The 22,650-nt window shown below is 39.4% G+C and overlaps 1 long non-coding RNA gene across 1 annotated transcript; it reads left to right on the forward strand.

Moving 5' to 3' along the window:
- The first annotated feature begins 17,550 nt into the window (after nucleotides 1-17,550).
- Nucleotides 17,551-21,000, forward strand: LOC106033501 (uncharacterized). The gene is made up of 4 exons (XR_007165313.2): nucleotides 17,551-17,697; nucleotides 19,574-19,660; nucleotides 20,032-20,173; nucleotides 20,904-21,000. It is a non-coding gene; the product is annotated as an uncharacterized lncRNA (long non-coding RNA).
- Nucleotides 21,001-22,650: the final 1,650 nt, after the last annotated feature.

Below are 22,650 nucleotides of genomic sequence, written 5' to 3' on the forward strand. Positions count from 1 at the left end.
GCAATTACTAACCTAAAGAGTGAGTTGCATCAGAATATCACCTGTGTGTGCAACCACCTTCCCCCGATGGGCCCACTTGCGAGAATCCTTTGCAGAACAGGATGGTGGGGGGTGGGGGGGGAAGAGTCAGGGTGTAATTTTCTTGAATATAAAAACTAGTCAATTCTGAAGTCCATTTTTACAGCTCTCCTTAATTTTGTGTTTTATTTATTTCTTCTGTGTTTATTTTGTAGTATGAAGATCTATTTCTCTGGTATGGTGAGATATACCAAATCCCCCAGGATGTACATACTGTGATTTTTGTGACAGACTTAGCTAGGAGTGTCAGACTACAGTGACTTTCTCCCAAATCAGTAAATCACCTGAAATTAAGGTGGTTGGTGATTGCTCATTTTATGTTTTTTTTGTTTGTTTGTTTGTTTTTTTATTTCTTTCAGTTGAGCTCACGCTGTCACACACAGCCACGAATTTCATATAAGCTTTCTAAAATGTTCTCAACAAGATGAGTAATTATGGTGTAGCGTATTTCAAACTACAACAAGAGTTTAACAGTCATAGTAACAGATAATAAAACTCATTTCTCAAATAGCTGCTTTATGAGAATCAGCTTACGTATAATGCTGAGAATATAATGCAGAACAAATGGATATATTTCAGAGATTCATGAGGATTTGCCTCATTCTATTTCTAGATCTAAGTAGATAATAAAATACCCTATAAATATAAATAAATTTTAAAGCGGGCTTTTCTCATGCCCATTAAGATCAGTAATATACAATTCAAAACCAATGTAGTGTTTTATCTCAGCAGTAATCATTTCTCTAATTAGGTACATCTTATTCCCAAGACAATAAACTTTCTTGCAAACATTTTTATATGATCACTCTCAAATATTAAAGCTCTTAATAGTCCTATTGTGTAATGCTTATATTGCCTAGCCAACATTTACTGTGAATCTATTAATGCCCTGCTTTTAATTCCTAATGATACTAAAATTAAATTAGCTATGTGCTCTCCTATAACGTCTGTCTCCAGATCTAGAAGACTGTTTATATAAGCAATCAGGGAAGTTAGCTGTTCACTGGTAGGGCAAGTGTCTGCAAATAGTCTCTGCAATAACATATTAGCTACTGCAAATGGAGAAATATGAATTAAGCATATAGATTTAGCACTTGTTTCCCTTGTGTCTCCCCCCTTTCCTTGGCATGTTTGCTAATACATTTGTAATGTCAGAAATGGCTCCGAATGCTGAGCATTAATTAGACGTGGGAACTGGAGCATAAAATAACATCTACATTTTATCCTTTTTAATCAAGAGGAAATGCTCTAATGTTGGATTTAGATTTAATGCAAAACTAAATATTTGACTCAATATATATTATGTCAGTAGATTAGCTGGTATTTATCACAGTTTTCAAAACCAGGGCTTTAATGCCTCATTTGACGTGATTTTGTCAGTCCCTGGCAGAAAGCTGATAAACCACCCATTTATGCCATTACAGCTGTCTCTTGTAGCACTGTGCTGCTATGGAGAGGGGTCAGTTGTCATTTCCTTAAAACCTTTGTTTTTAGTCATTTCATAATAGGTTGATCTTTAAAGTTCATTTGCCTCTATTATAGTAGATAAGTTCCAGACTATAAATCAGGTTTTGATGGCACAAAAATAACTTAAACTGACTGGGTGGCCAAAAGTTATCTAAACACTGCACTATTGCTGTCAAGGTAGCTGAAGCTGGAGTTAAAATATGACTGGGCCTCCATTTTTTCCCTTATTTTATGTTCCTTCTCCATATGGATTTATTTATTTTTGCTTGGGCAATTATTTTTGCAAAGAGGTAGCAAGAAAAAAATAAAAAAAGGTTTTCAAACTGACAAATCCTGAAATGGATGAAATTAGATGGCTTCTGCTGGTCAGATAAGCTGGTTCCTGAGGATCCTCTAGCTCTGAACTCCCCTCCAGGTGTGTGCTGTTATCCAGGCGGGGTTGTGGGAACTAGCAACACAGGACCCTGATCCCAGCCTTACAATGTGCCTATACCAGTGCCAGCACCATGGGCTCAGAAGATCTGCATTGGGAGTATCAAGAGTCCTACAGACTTCCACCATATTACTTGCCTTTTCCACTGGGAAGAGCTGATGTACCTGCAGGCCCATCTCTAGGTGTGTTTGAGACTATGGAAGCCACCTGCTTTGTCTGAGGAGACCCAAGCTCAGGTATGAAGTGGCTCCAGGCTGATCTAGGTGTAGCTGCCATTTAAGGGTTTGTGTTAAGAGAAGGAGAATCTGCTCTAAGGCAATGAAGCTGAGTGTGTGCACATGGCACTGCAGCCGATTTAAGATGGTAGGATCACTTTGTGATTGTTTTGTTCCCTATATTTTATTTAACATGACAGATTTCTCCAGCAGCCCCTTAAATCCCATTACAAAAGTAAACAATGCCACAACAGATTTTTGAGAAACGTGTTTTGAATACAACATAAAGTGCTAACTGACTCATTTAATAATTCTTTTAATGCATAATGAAGACAACAGAAGAATGAAAAAAATGTGCCTGGTTTTTCACTAAAAAGACCAAATTAAATACCTTTGTATTACCATAATATAAAAATTAATGTACCTGTCTTGCTTCTTGGTTGTAAAGTATAGTGCAAGTATCTCATGCATCATTAAGACTAATTAAACTACATACAGCTAGCACGCATCTCTGTCAATTTTAATTGCTGAGCTCTGCTATGGAGAACACTTCCCAATGTTGTTTTTTCTGTGTGTTAAGGAGGCTTAAAAAGTTAAGAGCAGCTTTCCAAATGCAAAACCCACTGCTCCAAGAGTTCTGTGTCTCCAGGGTGTCTGGTTCACCCCCAGTCTCTGAGCAGGAGGCAGGGGACCAACCCTTTCCTGCCTGTGCTCTGTGTTCACACTCGAAGCCACTCGGATTTTCAGACATTTGCTGTGACGAGGCTTCTGTGTGTAAAGAGGCAGCTCTGGCTCATACCGTGAGTCATTGCTCTGGTGACACAGCCACTCTTCCAGGGGCTTCCTATGCTGCAGATGATTTACAATCCCTCTTTGATAACACAAATTCCTCTCTTGGACGAGGCACGCTTCCACTGTGACATACGTGCAACCACTCCTGCAGGAGCGCCTCACGTGCAGTGCCATTGCTTCCGGGCAGACAGAGTTTGTGAATCCCTACCTTCTGTTGTTGTGTGACTGCTCCTACGAAACACACAGGTGTTTGCAGAGGCATTGCCCCATTTTTAACGCAAGAACGTTACACTTGGATACTCTGAGTTACTTACGGAAAACTTGTCTGGAACAGGGCAGATTCTTAAGCTGTACTGTGCAAAAGCCATGTTATACTCCTCTAGAAAGTCCAAATTACATCGTCTTGTTATAACCGAAGCAAAACTGTTTAATATTAATTCCTGATTCATCCCCTTCTTTTAAAAGTGACTTGTATCACTGACCTACTGCAGGAGCTGCAGCAATGTGGGGAGAGCTGTGAAAGCTGGAGGAGGAAAAAAAAAGACCTGGGGATTTCCATTTCTCCTGTGATATCTTTCACTTCATCAGGCTCTGCTTGCAGAAGGCTTTACTAGTTTTATCAGAATTGGTAAAGCAGTAATAAAAAGCCAAATGCAGTATGAGCAAGAAGTGCTACTCTGACATCCAATGCTCAGTCACTAACCTGCACTGGCAAATGAAGGATTTCTTGGAGGACCAATTGAAAATATATTGGAAAATTAGCAAATGAGCTATGTGACAGACCCCATGGTCTGTGTGGCAACTCCATTAGAAATACAAAACGTGTATATTTAGGAAGCGTTGCACATTTTACAGTTACTTACATGAAATGATCTGCAGACTTTCAGGTCAAGCCTGAAATTTGTCCCTCCAGAATTACAAGGACAGTCAGTCCACTGATGTGGAAAGGGCACAGCTTATCTTGCCCATTCTTCTTTCTTTTCATGTAGTTGCCTCCATGGAAGCCAATGCCAGCATCTGCATGAGTAAAATGAGAATTTATCTTTGGTGACCAGCTTTTGGTAGAGAAAATACATGGAAAATTAGCTGATTAGATTTAAAACTGCTTTCTATTTCACGGGTATAAATGATCCCTTTTCCCCATAAAACAGAAGGAAAAACAGTTCCAGCCCAGACAATTTATATTTTGCTGAGATGTCCCAAACCTGAGGACACAATCTGTTTTAAGAACTTTAGTTGCCACATGTCTCTGTTCCTTGCTGACAGCGTCCAGCCATCACTGCCCTGAAAGCACGATAACCCTTGGCTGCAACTGGTGACGATTTCAGCTTTATTTTTTCCTTTTGCTTCAGGAAGACCAAATGGTGGGCAAACAAAACAATTTCCCCAGTAAGCCCCACTAGAAGGTGGAAGGAGAGTCAGACGTGTCTGTGCCTACTTGCAGTCCACCCACTCCTTCCTTCCCTGGGCCCACCCTTCCGCCCTCTGCACTGTCCCCAGGGGCACAGAGGTTCTGCCCTCGCTGGATGCGGTGGCAGCAGCGTGGAGGTGGCAGCAAGCCCTCCTGCCTGCAAGGCCTGGCAGGAGGCAAAAGGATCCTCTGGGGACCAGCCCTGCAGTGCTCCTCCAGCTGGGAAAGGAGTCGCCTGTGCTTCTGTAAGCTGTAAAAAGAGCTTCCCTACCCATGCCAACTCACATGGTGTGTATTTGACAAGTCTAGGTAGCTGTGCTGTTCCCATGCTCCAGGTCTACCAGGTGGTGCTACCAGTTCTCTAATACACCTTAATTTGCTGGGCTGCTATCAAGTTGAAAATAACTGTGTGATGGTTTGAAATTAGAAGTTCTGCTATCCTGGTGAATAACAGCCTCATGTGAACCTGCTGAGGTGGCACCAGCCCCTGAGACCACTGGCACAGCACCTTTTCTTTGCTGAGCTGGTGTGAAGTCAGTTCACAAGGGCTCGGCTTTGCCAGTCAGCAGAGGCCTCCAAGCTTGTGGGATCAGCTCTTTATTCACATGAAAGACTTGAAGCCTTTGATTCAGTACTTCTTTCTTTCCAGGATGATGACACCAAAGCAAAGGTCTCTGTGATCTCACCTTCTCAGCAGCTTTCATGTGTGAGGTTGATACACAGAGAGCTGCCTCTCTGGCATCTGTCTACTCAGTGGAAAGGGAGCAAAGAGGCACAGACTTGCCCAGAGTGGCACAGCAGAGGTGTCGCCAACTCCTCGTGTTGCGTTGTTTATTGCATTTAAAATCTTGTTTTAGATTTCATTTTCAGACTCGGTTCTTGCTGTTGTGTGATAACCTGAGCTTTCATTTAAAAGAGAGTCCAAAGATCCTGTAATGCAAAACTGTTGAAGAAAAATGACAAAATGTAAAGATAAAGGACTAGAAGAATCACAATACAAATAAGAAACTGTGTGATCTGAAGAACAAGTGTTATTTTCTCCATTTTCTGACCTTCCTGGAGAGGGGAGTCATAGTTTTAACACCGTTGTTAGCAGAGATGGTGATGATTGTGTTTTGAAGTCCTCTAACATCCTGAAGGTGCTCTTGTTCGTGTATACAGTTCTGAGGGTTGCCCTGGCCAACACTACAACGGGACAATGATGTGCTTGGAGGCATCCAAAGAAACTCAGAAACCAAGGACAGGAAGAACTCTCCTGACTCGTCAAATTTAGTCTTCTTTTCTCACAGGCTTCTCCTTATGTACATCACTGGAGGGAGTGAAAGTAACTGCGTTAAAGTCATACAGCTACTTTTTCCACTCCTTGGCCCCTACAATCTCCCACATGACCCTGAGGCTGAACTGAAGTATCTCTGCTCTGCTTAAGAGTCTTCTACTGCCAACCTAGACGTGCTTATGGCCACTTAACTATCATTCTTTTATGCATCACACTATCTTCTTCTTTAACAACTTGTTTTCTCCTCTCATCATTTATCCTTCTGGTTATTTATTAAGGAACAATTGCACTCTGGCCCTGCAAAGACCATGCCCAGATCTTCCAGGCTTCTCTTTTCCCTAATCTCAGATGTACTGTTGACATCAGAATGATTTTTCATGAGGTAGAAAGGAACAGGACATACTCCCATGGTGTATACTGCTGCTGGTGGCATACTTCTTAGCTGACAGGCCAACATATTCATATTGGCTGTCCAGTGTGTTATTTACTCAACTGCCATTCAGATGTGGCAAGAGCAGCACCAAAAAAAAAACCCAAGTCTCTATTTACTCACCTATTAGAGCAAAACAGCAAATGAAATACCCTGACTAGGATGAGATCTTCAGAAGTATTTAGAATTGATTAACGGCATCCACCAAACCTCAGAATAAAATTCTTCGTCCGGTGTTGGACAAAGCCATCACTGCCTGCTCCTAGAAATGTGTGGAACATCAGTGACGTCTCGTTCCTGTTATAGCACAGCTCAGTCTGCTAGTCAGAAAATCAAAGAAAGAGACATTCCTTGAGAGAAAAATTGCAAGACTTAAATTAAGATTATAATCTCAGGAATACTCAGAAACAGTAAAGTGGCTGTCGGTCTGTTTTACAGATCTCAATTAAAAACAAAAAAAAAACAACAAAACCACACATTCAGATTTGTTTATGCTGTAAAGTCAACTGCTTAATGAAGAAGAGTTATTTTTACTTTGCTTTACTTAGTAAACACTGAGAGACAGTTTCCCACATGCTGTTATCTTGCAGATGCTTACTGTTCATACAGACAGACACCTGGAAGGACTGAGAAATAGACACGATTGCGTACTTACCATCTTAGGCTGAAATAAATGAAATAAAACACATTTGTTTTGTTGCATGGTGAGGTCTAGCAGTCTTATGATATGGCATAGAATACCTCAAAAGACTATAGATTGAAACCTACAGGTGTAATTTCTGCTGAATTTCATTTTGTTGATATCAGATGGTACTTATTCAGACCAGGAATTAGGGTGAATAGCTATGTAAGGTGCACAAAGCAATGGAAATTACCATCTTTGTACAGGTACAAAAATTTACCATGTTTGATACAGGATGCTAAAGACTTCCCTTAACCTTTCCAGCCAGAGCAGAAATTCTTTGCTGTTCTACCAAAGCAAAAAAAAAAAAAAAAAAAAAGTGAATTTAATGACTACGTTTAAGATACTAACACCTACTAAAATTCTGGGAAAGCAGTGAGTATGTTTTGTTTCCATTCAATGTCAGACTCAATCCTGTTCAGATGAGTTCAATAACTATGTTAAACAGTGGCTTGGAAGGAGAAGATGTTGTGGTCTTTAAATCCATTATGAAACATCAGTAATACCAAGTTTGTATTGGTTTAAAATTAGAGACGTATAATGATAGCACTTTACAATAATATGTGCAAGGTCACAACTATGTACCCTAGAAAACAAAATTGCTAAATATACAATGCAGATGAAATAGAGTATCTAATAATTTCTTCATGTTCCAGCATAGAGAAAGGAAAAACTAAGTTTAATAAAGTTACAAACCCCATGATTTCTTAGAAATCATGGTCTGAATTCTGTCTCAGGAAATGACAAGCCTACTACTCACCTACCATGAACAAAAATAAGAAACACCTGTTCTCTCTTTGTTCTTACTTAATTTACTTCCTCCCACCCAGTTTGCTTCTCTGCCTTCATTCTGAAGTTCTGAGATGAGCAGTACTGAGGTCCTTGTTGTCTTTTAACATTTATGGTTAAAGATATAGGTAAGTATACACAGTTGTAAGAAAATGTTTTAACTAGCCTTGTTCTTTCATCGTTGTTTTGTTCTTACTATTTTTCTTCATTATCTACCATAGCAGATATCTGCTGGAGGATACTTGCTTATGTGAATTTTTGGTATTTACTACACTTTGTAATATGTTCATTTTTATTTATTGGGTTATTGTTTGCTTACAAGAATATAAAGCCCTATCACTTAGGGAAACTTAACTTACTTTAATTCAAAACAAAAACAACAAAAAAAACCCACACTTATTTTGATGACTCAGAAATTTCTCTTCTTTTAATGCTTGAGTCAAACCAAGTCATGCAGATTCTCTGTAATTCTTGGGACAGGAAAATCAAAGCCCTATATTTTCACTCCTGCAACTGAACTTGTTTCAGCTGGCGGACGTGTTAGTTTCTTCTACTGAAAAATCTATTCAAAATTATGAAATAAAAAAAGGGGGAAATGTTCTGTCCACTGCTTGTCTGAGTTTTTGAAAAATAATTCAACATCAAATTTAGAATGAGTAACACTTCCTGTTATGATACAACTGGCTTAAGAAAAATGGAGCTAGTGTGTATCTGTTTGTCCTCTTTTTCGGGGGTGGGGTGGGGAACAACACAAAAAAGCCCACTTTATTTGGCTGCTTTTCTTTTCTTTTTTCAAAGAGTATTCACACATCCTAGCGGTACTCCTTGTGGTCATGTAGAAATCACTATAATTGTGTAAAACTATATATCCTCTAAGCAACAAGAACAAAAGCTTCTATACGTGCTAAATATTGTTTCATTCAGGAAGTTGTTCTTATGTGTATGTTTCCACAACTATTATCAGTAGAACTGAAGGGTAGCAGCAATATCCACAAGTTGTCTGATTTCCTTCCCACACTATCAAAGATTGAAAGAACAGAGATGAAAACACTGGGGGAAATGCCTGTAACTATGACATAAATGGCTTTCCAGCAAAGATTTAAGGAAGTTGCCTTTAATATATTGTTTATGGTATGTAGGAGGCACTCCTACCTGAAGCAGTCTGGTTGTGCTGGATCTTTTAAGTGTTCCTTAAGTCTGGCCTCAGGATGCTCTCCAGAGGGTTATATTAAAGTCTTAGTTACAGTTGTGGAAGTACGAAGCTCCTCTGTTGTTTCTAGGATTATTTTTTTTCTGCATTTGTGCTAATGCATCTGAAATCAGGCTGTAACAAATGTCTGTAAAAGTTCCAGTTCAAGCATCTCAGGAAAATTCAGAGGATAAAATCACATTTGAAATTATTACTCTTCCAGCATGTTTTCATGTTACAGGGTTCCATGATTAATACATATTCTGTTGTGACTTCTCTCCCAATGTTTGCTAGTGCATGTTAAGTCATACCTGTGTCAGGAATATGTGGAGGGGGAAGATTAATGAAAGAGCAGCTGCTAAGCTCTGTGACAAGATGTCGGAGCCCCAGTTTCCAGCTCCTGTTCCTGTCTGGGAAAAGTCCTCTGAACATGTGTCACTTCCAATAGAAGTTCATGCTTGGTGAATGGTTTTAACATTGCTCAGCTCCCTTTTATGGCTTTATTTTGTCTAAATGTCATGGGTCAGTTTAAAGCACGTCCTGGTATAGGAATTGAGAGGAAGCAGTTGGCATGGCAGTTGGTTGGGGAAGGTATTAAATTGGATATCCAGATGTTTCCTTGATTAGGATCTCTAGACTGGTGTTCCCTTGGAGTCTAGGAAGCAATGAAGAACTGAACTGATGTTTGCCCAGGCCACTGTTTTCCTTCAGAAAGTTTGTCCCATCCTTGTCACTGCTGCACACAAAGTTGCCTCTCCTGGGGCTCTGCTGAGGCAGAGCAGGACTGACTACAGAGCTACATGCCCCCCGTGAGTTCCTCTGCATGAGTTAAACACAGGGGCCTTGGTACAAGGCTTTGTCAGAGCTTGCAGTCCTGTCCTGTGGCAGCATCCCTGTCCTCCTCTGCAACTGCCACTGCTGTTACCCTGCAGTGTCCTCCTCACAGAGAGCCTCTTGACTTCCTGGCTCAATAAAACAGCTCCTGTGTTAGTGGTTAGAAATGCTTCTGGGGAGGGGGAAAAAGAAAAAAAGCCTTTGTATATCATTGGCTAGATAATTAGCAAGGCCAGATATTTAAGATGTCTTTAGACAGGTGATGGGCCCTTAAGTGCTCATGTTGGGCACTTTCACACATAACAAGTGGTAGATGCCAGAGAAATTAAATCACTCAAGATACACCCCCCGGTGGGAAGGGAAAGAGCTGGATGGCAACTCTTAGATTTAGTTGCCTCAGTTCAGCCCAAGTCTGTCTTGTATATGATCTTTTTTTTGAAGTGAGTAGTAGAAATTGCTGAGAGTCTGGAGGAATGAAACCTGGCTCATTTGAAGCTTCCTGAAGGAAGAGGTTGGACCTCTTAAAAACTAAGTGTATGTTATAAATAACTGGATTACAACTGGAAATCTTGGAGAGGTGAAAATAGTTTAGTACTCTCTAGGTAGAGATGACTTCTCTTTAAAACAAAGAAACTTATAATCACTGTTAATACATAAGACAGGTGAAAATGAGTCAATACACACTAAATCTTACTTGGTAGACCCATCTGCTGTGTGCTCATCAGATCTTGCTACCTCAGAGGGCCATGTTAACCCTTCAGTCTTTATAGTTTCAAGGACAGAGGCTTTTTGTTCATTTGTTGTAGTGGAGGCTATAAAACCACAAGTTAAAAATACTTAACAGCCAACTAGCATCTGCAGTGTAAACAGATGAGGTTTGAATATCCATTGCCCACAGCTTGTGTCGTCATTTGTGTCAATCCAAAGTGATGTAAAAGAAAGTCAGAAGTGCAAGGTTAGAAACCATGCTAAGTTGTGTGTTATTCTGATTTTTAGTACTCAATATAAGGAAGTAGAACATCACTTTCTCCATAAGGCTCAAGAGAACAACTTAATGTGTGTTTTTAAAACGGTGTAAAATAAAATATTTCTTCCACTTCCAATAACATTTTAGTTGGCTGGTGTTCTCCCCTCCTTCAGCTGGGAGTGACATGACTTAGTAGTAGGCACATGGGGCAATGCACGCTCTTCTTGACTTGCTAGGGACCACATGATACTCCTGTATCTCATAACCAGCAAGTTCCTGTGCAGGGTCATGAACACCCCTCACCCTCAAAACCTGCTGTTAAAATCCGTTGGAGTTTTTGTCCATGTCTAATTCCTACCTTGTGTCTCTCCTGAGTTGCCTACCCTTGTCTATTACTGCCTTGTTCTCTCCAGGCTTACAGGCCACCCACCCCAGCAGGATGTGCAGTCCTGCTGGTCCCACTCCCGTACGGCGTGCTGTTCTCTCTGTGCAGCCGTGCGAGCACTGGTGTGGCTACACAGCTGCTCATTTGCCTAATTTGTTAGCAAATACTCAGGGGGACATTTCTTAATGTTCTGCATATTGGTCACGATTGATTTATTAATTAACATAGAGGTGGGAATCAAGGATCAGTGTTTATTTTATCTCTATCTTCCACTAACATGCTTTTTCATTCACATAAACGACCGAAGCTGACCGTTACTTCATTCCTGTAAAGCAGGAATGATAATACCTACCAAGGAGCTGTTTGTAAGCTTTGCTGAGCTCTTCACCATCCTCAGCAGGAGGCAGCACAGAAGCGCATGGCCAACACACTATTTCTAAAGAGTCCAGTTTAAAATTCTTTCAAATGCTCCTACCAGCCTGTGGTAGCTCACAGACCCCTTCCGATGGTTCTGCCATCACTTTAAGACAGGTTGCAGCCAAAAGGGTTTTTCTGGCCCTTCTCTCCCCAGTCACTCTTCCCATACACTTTGTGAAAACTCATGCTAGTGAAAACTAACCGCTTTATTTGTATTTTCGAGGTTAATTTTCAGCTGAAGTTCCCTGAACTAACTGGCCACGTGGTTTCATGACTGCTCGTGCTCAGAGGAGCAATGCAGCAAGAGCATGCCTCTGAATAGCAGCAGGGCTGCTCCTTTCAGTCACAGCATGTATTTATGTTGCCTAAAGGTTATTGGGAAACCTAAGTTTCAGCAATGCTCCTCCAGGTAGTGGTAAAGTAATATCAGTGAGCCCTTTGAGGCACATAACTTCATAATGTTTCAGTTAACCATGTGCCTTAACTCTGAACTTTTATCTGTGATGAAAGTTAGGGGTTACCTGAAAATCAGTGACCCACCATGTTCAGGACACAATGATTTGCAGAAATTGCAGAGTCAATCTTTTTCTGGTGAAGTGCTTGAGCTAGCAGAAGAGAAATATGCCCAGTTTATACTCTGACACGGTTATCTTTGTATCCAGGCCTGAGTAATGGCCTTTCAGGGGAGGAGCAAACTTGGCACTTCATCCGTGTGCTCTGCATAAACTCATTAAGTGCTGTGGCTCAGCTGAGGTCTTCTGTAATTCCCAAGTGAACTGGAAGATAATGGGGATGTATAAGTTTGTGAAAACCATGGAGTTAAAGAACTTTTCTGGGATAGTGACAGACTTCACTTAACACCCTGGAGACATAGTAAAGTAAGTCAAACACAGCCTGAAGAATGTCTCACATAGTTTTCTCTACTGTTGAGGACCCCAATCCCAGATAACAGGGGTAATACATGCTAAGTACTTGAGTCAGCATTGCTGGCTGCAAAAGTACAAATCTCATATTAGCTCCCATTACGCAAAGTAACATTTCTGTCATAAAATGTGAAAAGCATTACACTGTCTTTTTTATTACTGAATTACTTTATGATTTCTTATTTTGATTTTTAAAAATATAAAACCCATCAGTAGTGGGCAACATGCATCATAAAGTAATGCACCATTAAACACATGCAAATGTGAATAAAAAATTGCACTGATGTTAAGAAACTTCTGAAAATGAAATTGGTATTCTTGATTTAATAAGAAAGTGTCCAAATCCAAACAAGTTGTTAATGGACATAATGAAATGAAGTAAGAGTAAGCCCTAAGGTTTTTTTCTTCCAAATGTGTCAAATAGTTCCCTTAAAGCATTTTGTCAGAAAACATGTATCCTTTAGGTGCCTGTTTGTAAGTGTGGTGCCTGCTGCCTTTTGTTCACTATTAGACTCTAAATACGTCTATCTACAATAATCAGCCAGAAACGGTTCCATGTCTGATGAAAAAAACTATCGTGGGTGCCACTCCTGCTAAAACAGTTCCTGGGTAATGGTGGGTGTTTTTTCATAGTTAAGTGCATCCATTAGTGTGTAGAAGGAACAGCTAAAGGCATTCAATTGCATTGTTGAGGGACTAACCTTCTGTGACTGGGCTAATGTGGTGCTTGAATGAGAACTGATTTAGTTCAGGTTTTGGGGGGGAAACGTGGGGTCGGGGGGAGTAAAAACTACTAGAAGATGCCTCTTGTAGCAACACTTGGTAGCTTTTTGCTGAACTTTAAATAAATGACACCTGACAGATCAATGTCCAGAGGATCCAGAACATTTCAAATAGTCATTAAAATAACCCCTGCTGCTGCTTCGGTTGTACCAGAGCAAGTCTGTAGTAACGCTATCAAAATCTCTGCTTATGAATTGTAGACAAATGAATTGGTCTTGGAGAATGCTTTTCAACTGCGCTGAGTAGCTCTTCTAAAACTGCATGATTCCAGGTGACTAGTTTACTTCAAGGACAATGTTTAAAAAACTGTCTTTTACTTTGTAGCTATCAAAGTACGTGAATCTTTCTCAAACTTATTTTTGTATTTTTTTTTATTCTTGTTTCTGTACATATCTGATAAGAAGAAAGTACACTCAACTTGAAGGTTATTTTAAAATGACATTTGGAAAAGGGTAAGATTTTCGTCTTTCTTTGGTATGATGTAATCAGGTTAAGCTTTCATCCTGAAGATACTGGAGACCCAGGTTGTACCACAGTTGTTAGCATTATTCTTTTATTTTCTTGATGGTTTGCTTTAGGAAATAGAGTATCTCCCCTGGGAGCTTCAGATGGAAAGTGCTCTGATATAAAAATACACTGAATCCTATAGATGCTAGTTATTTGCACAGGTAAAATGGGTGGAGAGATGAATCACTAGAGTAGCTGATCACAGCTTTCTTTAACAAGTTATACATAAGGCACAGTTAGGGTTTCTGTTTTTTTTTTTTTTTTAAGCAGCTTATTCAGCTGTAAAGATTTGGGGTTGCTGTTTAATTAGCTGTTTAGAATTGTACACTTTGCATAATCGTTATTTGACTAGGCTCCAAAAAAAAAGGAAGTTCAGTCTATTCGTTACTCAACTAAAACAATCTAAAATGCGAATCATCCTTTCTGATTTCTTTTTGTTGCGTTGAATTTTTGAGACAACAAATTCTCCCAGGGAAAGACATTCTGACTTCTGCTTGATCAGTTATTGTTTCAGTCTTATGCATAGTCTCATCTTTAGGTAGAATTTTTTATAGGTAGAAGATAACATATTTCAAGTTCCTTTGACAGAAATAATTTATTTGACTTGGGAGTCAGTGGTGAAAATAGTTCATGTTAAATATATTTAAAAAAAAATCTCAGATGTGGAGAAACTCGTACACATATATATTAATTTCCCATACAGATACATAGACATGTATGTGGATGTATTTATGTATGTTAAAAACCTCTTTAAAATGTTTTGTACTGGTTATTTTTCACACTATAATAGGACCTGAGCACCCTTGTAGAAATTCTTACTCTACATATTGGAACAGAAAACAAATAATATTTTCCAAAAGATTTAATACATGAAAACCTTCTGTAGCTGATAGCATAGCTGGCTTTGTATTATTAGCATTTCTTCCACATTCTCTAGGGCTCTGAAATGTGCAATTAAGATCAGTGTGACAGATCTCACAGTTCATTCTAAAATTCTCAGTCAGGCTATATCCAAAGGAAAAACCTTCCTAACTATGAATGCTGACCAAAATGGCCAGCGGTATGAGACAGGAGTTTCAGAGATAATTCGTAGCAGAGCCCTTCTGCACCTGTCCTTCCACCTCAGGTCCCTCTTTGCACTCTCCTCCTTGTCTCTCTTTGGCCTGTCACATTCAGACTTGTGCAGTACCTCTTGCTTGGCTCCTGCCTCTTCCCAGGTGGGTAGCAGTACTGGGATTTGGGCCCCATTGCCTTCTTGTTTCCCTCTTTGTAGGATATAGGGTACCAGAACATGCTGAGGATGTGGATGGGGGGGGATGTAGGGGTGGTACTGGGGCACAAGAATTTACAGGTAGGACCTTCGTGAAGTTTGCAGCAGTATTCACAAATTCCTGTTTTGACTGTTGTCTACAGATATTGATGAAAAGCTCCTTTCACGACAAAGGCAGGAAGCTTTTAACATGAAAATGGTCAAACTGTTGTCACAACTCAAAGCAAGTATGAGGCCTGGATAGAAACACAATGTAAACATTCCCAGGAGAAGCTTCTTGAGGCTTGTTGTGCAGAGCAAAGTTGGCACCGTGTCCCATTTACAATGTTAAAAAAAAAAAACAAATAGCTTTTTGTTTTTTTTACACTATTTAAGTGACATTTTATTTGTTTTAAGAATCAGTTGCTGACGCACAAGGCTTCTCTGTCCACTGAATCACATCAGATGAGCACTTTGTATAGTCACAAGTGTCTGCTTTGTAGGCTTGTTTTTGCAATTGAAAAATCAATAATTCATTCATAAAGATAAAGAGCTCAAGCCCATTATGAGATTACTGCCACTGTGAAGAATTTAAATTGTATTCATGGTAAAGGAGGAGGAGGAGACTGAGAGCATTTGCTACTTTGAGTTTGGTCTACTACCTATTCTAGTTTTTTCTAAGCTGCCTATCACTGAGCTATCTTAGTAACTATAAACTAGTCACTCAAATGTTGTATTAAATTATCTTGAAAGCAATATTTACTGTAATGAGACTGAAGCTTGTTCTGATTATTATAAAAATGTTTTTTCAATAATCTTCTACCATAATTCCCAAATGAAGAGGTAGCCCATGCATTTGTGAAGTAATTGTTATTGAGTAACTTACAGCTGAAAAATACAAATTGCTAACTCATCAGTATCTAACTGATTACATTAGTTTATCTGCAGGAAGAATCACTCTAAGGGGTGAGAATGTACAAGTGCTCAAAGTAAAATTAGCAAATGTATTAAGTCAAAGGGAAAGCAATCAATTTTGAATTACTTTACAGCTGATCATCTCTGACTTCACAAGGTATTGTAGAAACAATGGAAGTAGGACAAAATTGGCAAAATGTATTTATTTTCTCATTCATTTAAAGCTCTTTTCCCTACCTTTTGCTGTCACCATAGCAGTTATTTTCTCTCAAAGCATAAGAAGCCCATAGTAATCCATAGCACTTGGTGCTTTGCTCAAGTGCAAAGAGACTAACCAGAAAAATAATAATCTCCTACTATGGTGAATCTATCGTGCATGTGAAAGACCACAGTTTCAGGCCTGGTATTTTCTGCAATAAGTTACTCTGACTGCATAGTCATCAGCAATCTCTGGGCTGTGTTTTCACTTACAATTTCTTCAGAGACAAATCTGATTCTCCTCCTTCCTGCCTTGCACACAGATTGCTGCTGTGGCTGGGCTCTAACCCAGGCTTGTGAAAGGATCCAATTAAAAGACTGCTAAAAAGAGGTTTGGCTTCTTTTTTTCATTATTATTATTTTTTATTTGTTTTAAATTTGTATTTCACAGACTAAATCAGAGTGCTTTGTAGCTCTGGCTTGGTTTGCCCTGGGCTCAGCACAGACATGCTAATGACGTCTTCAACACAGCCCTGATCCTAAGCTCACTGCATGGTTCACAGTCATGTTTAGGTCTGATCTGCAATATGTGGGGTCCAAAGGGACCGGAAGAAATGTTGATGTTAGGGCTCTATATGTGTTAAGAAACACAATGCAGGGCAAATCTTTGAGAATATAACCACAGAGCTGTTATGTTCGTTTAATCTGTCATTATGTTTCCCCTATTACTTCATAAATTTGCAACAGAAGCAGAAGTTTTAGAACTCTTCAACAATCGGTAGCATTTGATTGCTTTTTAATGTACTGCAATTGCTTCTCTCCTGACTGGTTATACTGTCTGTGTTTTTCAAAAAGAATGTAAGATGAAAATACAGCAAGACATGCACAGAACAAAACGTGAGAGGAAGAGTCATGGTTCCAAGAGAAAAGTTCACAAAGACTCTTTCTTTATACCAAATCAGGTTGAAATGTCATGAGCCTGGAGGCCTTCTGGTCTCTCAGAACAAGGATGCAGAATCAGGGCTAGTTCAAGAACCCCACTGCATGAGGTTAAAGTCTACGTAGTAGGTGAGCCATTGTAGAAGTCCCGGTGGAATCTCTCCAAGGCTTCAGTGATTTGCCTTTTTTTTTTTTGTCAATGAGCAAGTGTATTTTGCAAGTGCTACTCTTTTTTCTCTTATGAATTATTGATGTTTAAAAATTGCATGTGCTGTGCACCTGTAACTTCCATGGTTTATTTTGTCAGTCAGCTTATGTATAGAGAAACATTATAATATTTAAAAATATGCTGAATTCTAATTCAAGAAGGCTTTTGGTGCATGTAAAGTACTTACATTTGAAACTCACTTTCCCCACAAGTTCTACAGGGAGGAAAATTTAACTTCTCAAATATTCACCAAGTAATCTCAAAATAACTTAAAGTCCAAGAAATGTAATATATTTTGAGCTGAGGCTGATGAAAAATTGAAAGGAAATTCCATGAGAAGGAACTAGTCATGTTTTCTATAGGATTTTTCCCTCATTGGAGGCCATGTAGTCTTATTCTTTAAACAATTACTGCTTATTCTTCCATTTGACTAAATATTTTGTGTTTAAATTTCTTTAGAATTTCCTTTAAAAATGGAAGTAAAACCACTGCTAGCTGGAAGGTTTATGAGTTGCATTTCTTCAGCTGCAGCATAAAAGACTTCAGGAGCATACATCTCCGAAGAGCAAAGAATTTGCTGTAGTTCCTCAAAGAATCATTTCAGAAATATGTGAGTAGCACCGCTTTACTGCTTACTGAATCTTAGTCACTTGTGCTTAGACTTTTGCAATAGCCACGTGAAAAAGAAAGGGTTATTTATTAAGAGCAGAACAGTTCCCTTTTAGTTCTGTAGCAATCATGTCTCTTTTTTTCCAGTCCATGGAAAGTGTTATCTCAGGCAGCTTTGTGCAGGAAGTTCTGTTTATCACTTCCTCACAGTTGCAGTTTGTCTAGGACTTAAATATATGATATCAGATTGCATCAAAATGTGGGCCTTTGTGTGCTTAACTCATCAAAGGAGTGGACCCTCAGGACTTGATATCACTTCGCTGCATATGCAGTCATGTAGCAAAACAAAGTCTATCTAAACAGGACAGAACTATTTCTGTTGGTAGTGTAGCAAAGCTAGCAGAATTGGTGTAGTTTCAGGTATCTGCACAGTTTCACTTCTTGTTTTTAAATTTATCACCTTTTAAAAAGTGACATGGTTTGCCTGTTTTTACTATGTAAACCGTGATGAAAAACAAAACATTACTCGTACAATCAAAAAAACAAAAACCAAACCCAACTGGGATTCACTTGGTGTAAACTACTGTGATGCCTGCTTGCGTTACAAAAACACACTAAAAATTTGAATCCCTATGCTTTAGGCTGGTAGCTGTTTGAGCAAATCTGAAATGATAGATAGTTATCTAGACAATAATGTGTTAAATAAGCTTAAGGTACGGTGTCCAAGACTGTAACAAGTAAGACCAGCAGTTCTTGTAAGATGTTGGCTAGGGCTTATGAACCTGCTCTCCTACCTTTGTGGTGGTTTCTATTTTCTGTAACCCTGATAAAGGAGTTCCCTCTTCAGTATAACAGGCTGCATCGCCAGATGTTAGTCTTCGTGGGCAGCCACAGGAAGCCTATTCAAACTGTGCAGTAATACTTCTCCTCTGTTCTGACTCTGGTTTTCAATACCACCCTCTTCCACGCCCCACGCAGTATCTAACTTAACTGTATTGGCCCTTTTATTCAAGACAAGCTGGTTTCATGGTGGCTGACAAATGTCTGTCCATTGCAGAGCCCGAGACCCGCTTGCCAGTCAGGGAAGCTGCAGCTTTGGGTGTGTTTCTGCACCTTCCCACGTGCTTCTGGTGCATGTTTTAACCACGTGACTGACGCAAAGCTGAGAATACGAAGTTTATGCCAGTATCCACCCTCAAATCCATGATGTAACACGTTCTCTGTTTACTAAAATCTGCTAGTACTATTAAAAAAAAAAGTTATTCAGCAGTAAAATGTCTACTCTCTTGTTGTCTCCTTGTGAAATAACGTGTTACTAATAGAACATGGCCAGAAAGTGCTTGTATTTTTTTTCCTCATTATTTTAACTGCTGTATGGGCCAATGAACAAGATTAAGTGATTACTCCAAATCCCATCAAACAACTGCTGGGGCAGCCAGTCAGTGTTGTGACCTGAGCAGAGCCCTCGTTCTGAAGGAAGGGGCCCCTGAGGCCAAACCTGTAGGGATGGATGACTGGAGCTTCTGGCAGAACCCTTCCTGTCAGTCCTTCAGAGAGATGAAATAATCCAGTTCTTATTCCACTGTTTTCCAGCCTGCCTTGGTATGCCAAGGAAACCCTGAGAGGCATTTTGTTGTGCCTTCCTGCTTGTCAGTTCCTGCCTCCCACCACATTTTCCACAGGAGAGGTTGTATAGGCCCTACCAGTTACTCATTAGAGCTAAGGAAAATTTTGGAAGGTATAGGACATACTGCTCTGTGTTATATTTTTGAACGTTTTTCAGAGCTTGTTTGTGAACAAACTGTTGCTGTCAGCTGGAAAACAAGAAATCTCTGAACTTATTAAAGAAGCTGAATTTTCTTCCCTTTCTCTTTCAGTTTGATTATATACCAAAAGTGAAAGTTGGGAATCTACCTCAAAAACTGTCATGCTGCTCCAAACTTTGAAAAGAACAGTATTTTGCAGTAAGTAAATGCGTGCTGTTACATTAGGAAGAATGATTCTGTTTTCACTGTGGTGGTGGTGGGAAACTGGCTTTTGTTAGTCAATATAGATAATCAGTGCTCTGAATCAAGTTGATAGATACTAATCAGCCATATAGCATTTCACATGTACGTATTTGCTCTGTAAAAACTGGAAGTTTTGCATAGTTCTGCTTTGTGGAACCTCACACCACCCTAAAAATGTACTCAACTGCCTTTTTGGGAAGGGCGGTTGGTGAAAATGGGGTGTTAGCAGTTAGTGTCTAGATAGGGTTGATATTTTCTTGCTGTTTGTAACTATAGATGTTGTTCTTGTCGACAGCAATTAATAGTATATATGCACAAAATTTTAGATGTTCAAGTAGGTGATGGTACCGTATGTGCCACTGGAGATGTTTGATGGGTCCACCTCCCTTGACAGTCTGTGGCTTATGGACTCCAGGGAGCATGAAAATTCTTATCATTTGAATTAAAAGATTCACTTTTCCAATTAAGGTGAGACTTTTAAATAGAATTATTTCTGTCCATTTTTTTCTCTTTCCCAGACCCCCACCCCTCACACACACACGTTGTGTCCCAGCTAAGGAAAACATGTAACATGGTGTCACCTTTAAAGTTTTGCATAAATCCAGCTAAAATCAACCAGGCTGAAGAACCACCAGTTCAACAGTTTCTTGGCTTGGGGTTGCTCTAGGACTCCCAGGGATGCTAATGCATGTTAATTTAAACTTCTTATCAGCAGACTAGCAAGACCGTTCACACATTTTCCAGAGACACCACAGGATTTAGGCTGTTGTCCTAATAGCTATTGTTCAGGCTGCCAGCTATTATATTTACCACAAGCTGTTTTCATCTTGTTGGGAGCCTGGTGCTAAACTGAAAAACAACACCTAACTTGGCAAATTGTTGCCTTAGGAAGGTGAAGCAATTACACTGTAGGATGCAGACAAGCTTCTATACAAAGTGTGTAAACTTTTGGCTGTGGTTTCAATAGGTGGTAAACCTGTTTTTAGGGGGTCTTGTACCTGATTGGAAATGCAGGGCTCCATGTTACAAAACACTGCACACAGTCTTTCTTCAAGTTATTACTGGTTTTTTATTTTTTTGAAGGATGAACATAGCTGATAGTCTACTAGATAGTCTAATAGGGGAACCACAATCTCACTCTTTTTGTGTCTGATTTGCATTAATGATTCTGTCAGAGATGAGTTTCTCTATTCCATAGACATTTTAGCTGCTCAGAAGAACACAACCGTGTTGATACTAGTCCCACAGCCGTGATGATACCAGTCTGGAAAACTTCTCCAGGCAAGTATAAGCAAAGGAGAGAGATCCTTCTTCCTCAAAAAAAAAAATAAAAATCTGTGTCCAAATTTTCCTCATTTAATGCGGTTTGGCATTAGAATATCTTTGCTGTGACAGGTATCTGTTGCTGAAAAGTACAGTCCCACTCTTTGTTCCCTGCCATAGTTTCATGCCCCTTTTCTTGCACTAGGAGCAGTGGTTGTCTGACCTGGCAGTTAGTCAGTTCAGAGAATGTCAAACCAAAAGACAAATAATGCTATCAAGAAAAGCAACTTATTTTCTTCCATTGTCGATCCTTGGTCCAGTTTAGGGAAGGGCCAGGAAACTTGTGTCCTGGTCAGCCAATCTAAATTCTTGGGCAATAAGTTCTTCATAAAACTATGTTTAGCAGTAAGATTGAACCTGTAAGTGTCTGACTTCTAAAATTGCTTTCTCCTTTCTATTTTTAGGTATAGTTATTAACTTGCATAATTTAAAGGAAATTCAGATCACATCACACATTTTTAAGCAAATTTTGATTTCCTTTGAAAAAATTATTATAGATACTTGTCCTCAATTTAAACCAAGGTTGAGGCTGTAAAGAAGTCTGGTTAGGCTTGCATTTGTTTAATTTTTTTTAACTCTTCTCTGCTTCCTTTTTTTGTTGGAATACTTCCAGCCCCATCAGAACCTGGAAGTACCAGAAATAAACCAGAGGCGCTCATTTCTGCAAAGGATGGGTGTTACTGTGTTGAAGCTTCTGAGCTTGGATTTGGGAAATCTGTATTCAATTTTCTACTTTACCACTCGTTTCTACTTTAACTTTGGATAAACTATTTAATAAGTGTATGCTTCAATATTCCACCTGTGAAACAGTTGATATTTCCTTACTCAAGAGGGTAGCAGTAAGTTCGTTCATGGTTCTGTGATGCTCAGAAGGTATGGTGATCATTTGAGTAATTTGTGAACACAGCCTCTTTCAGAGTAACAACAAAAAGCTGTCATGTTTAAATAAATGCAGGATTTGTTTTTGTTTTCCAAATCAATATCTTCTTTTAACCTGCTGGAGAACAAGCTATCTTGTTTGTTTCTCGATACATATAATTGTCCCAGTCCTCAACAGCACTGGGTGTGTCACTCTTGACCTGCTAACGGGGAAAGTGATGTGTGGAATAGTCCATCTTCAATGGTGCTTTCACAAGGAGTTACTGAAGGTTTACTATTTTCATTAAGACATTCATACTATTATAGTGTTTTTCCCTTTGAGACCTACAGGTTAGCAAATTTTGTGCAATAAACATTGTTGTGCTTTTATTTAGCAGTATGACTTACTGGGTAGTGTGATTATATATCATACATCTGGCTCTGTATTTGAGCAGGGAAGGAAGGATTTGACTCCAAACTTAGAGATCCTGACCCTGTGAATCGGCTTAGCATCTCACATGTTCAGTTGCTGGTGACCCACTCCGATTCTTCACCACGTACAGAGCTGTTATTACCAGATGCACAACAGCAAGGTGTATTTGAGAGATGGATTATGACTCTATCTGAAGGGCAGCCACAGGTCTAATCAACTCCAGGTAACAATCTGAAGATTATGCTTGTTAGGCTAGGGAATGGTCAATCAATTCACTTGCCAGTTTTAAGGAAGGATTTTTCCTCTTTAGACCCTTTATGTATGAAAATGA

This window comes from Anser cygnoides, chromosome 7, assembly GCF_040182565.1.
Source record: "Anser cygnoides isolate HZ-2024a breed goose chromosome 7, Taihu_goose_T2T_genome, whole genome shotgun sequence".
NCBI classification, from domain to species: Eukaryota; Metazoa; Chordata; class Aves; order Anseriformes; family Anatidae; genus Anser; species Anser cygnoides.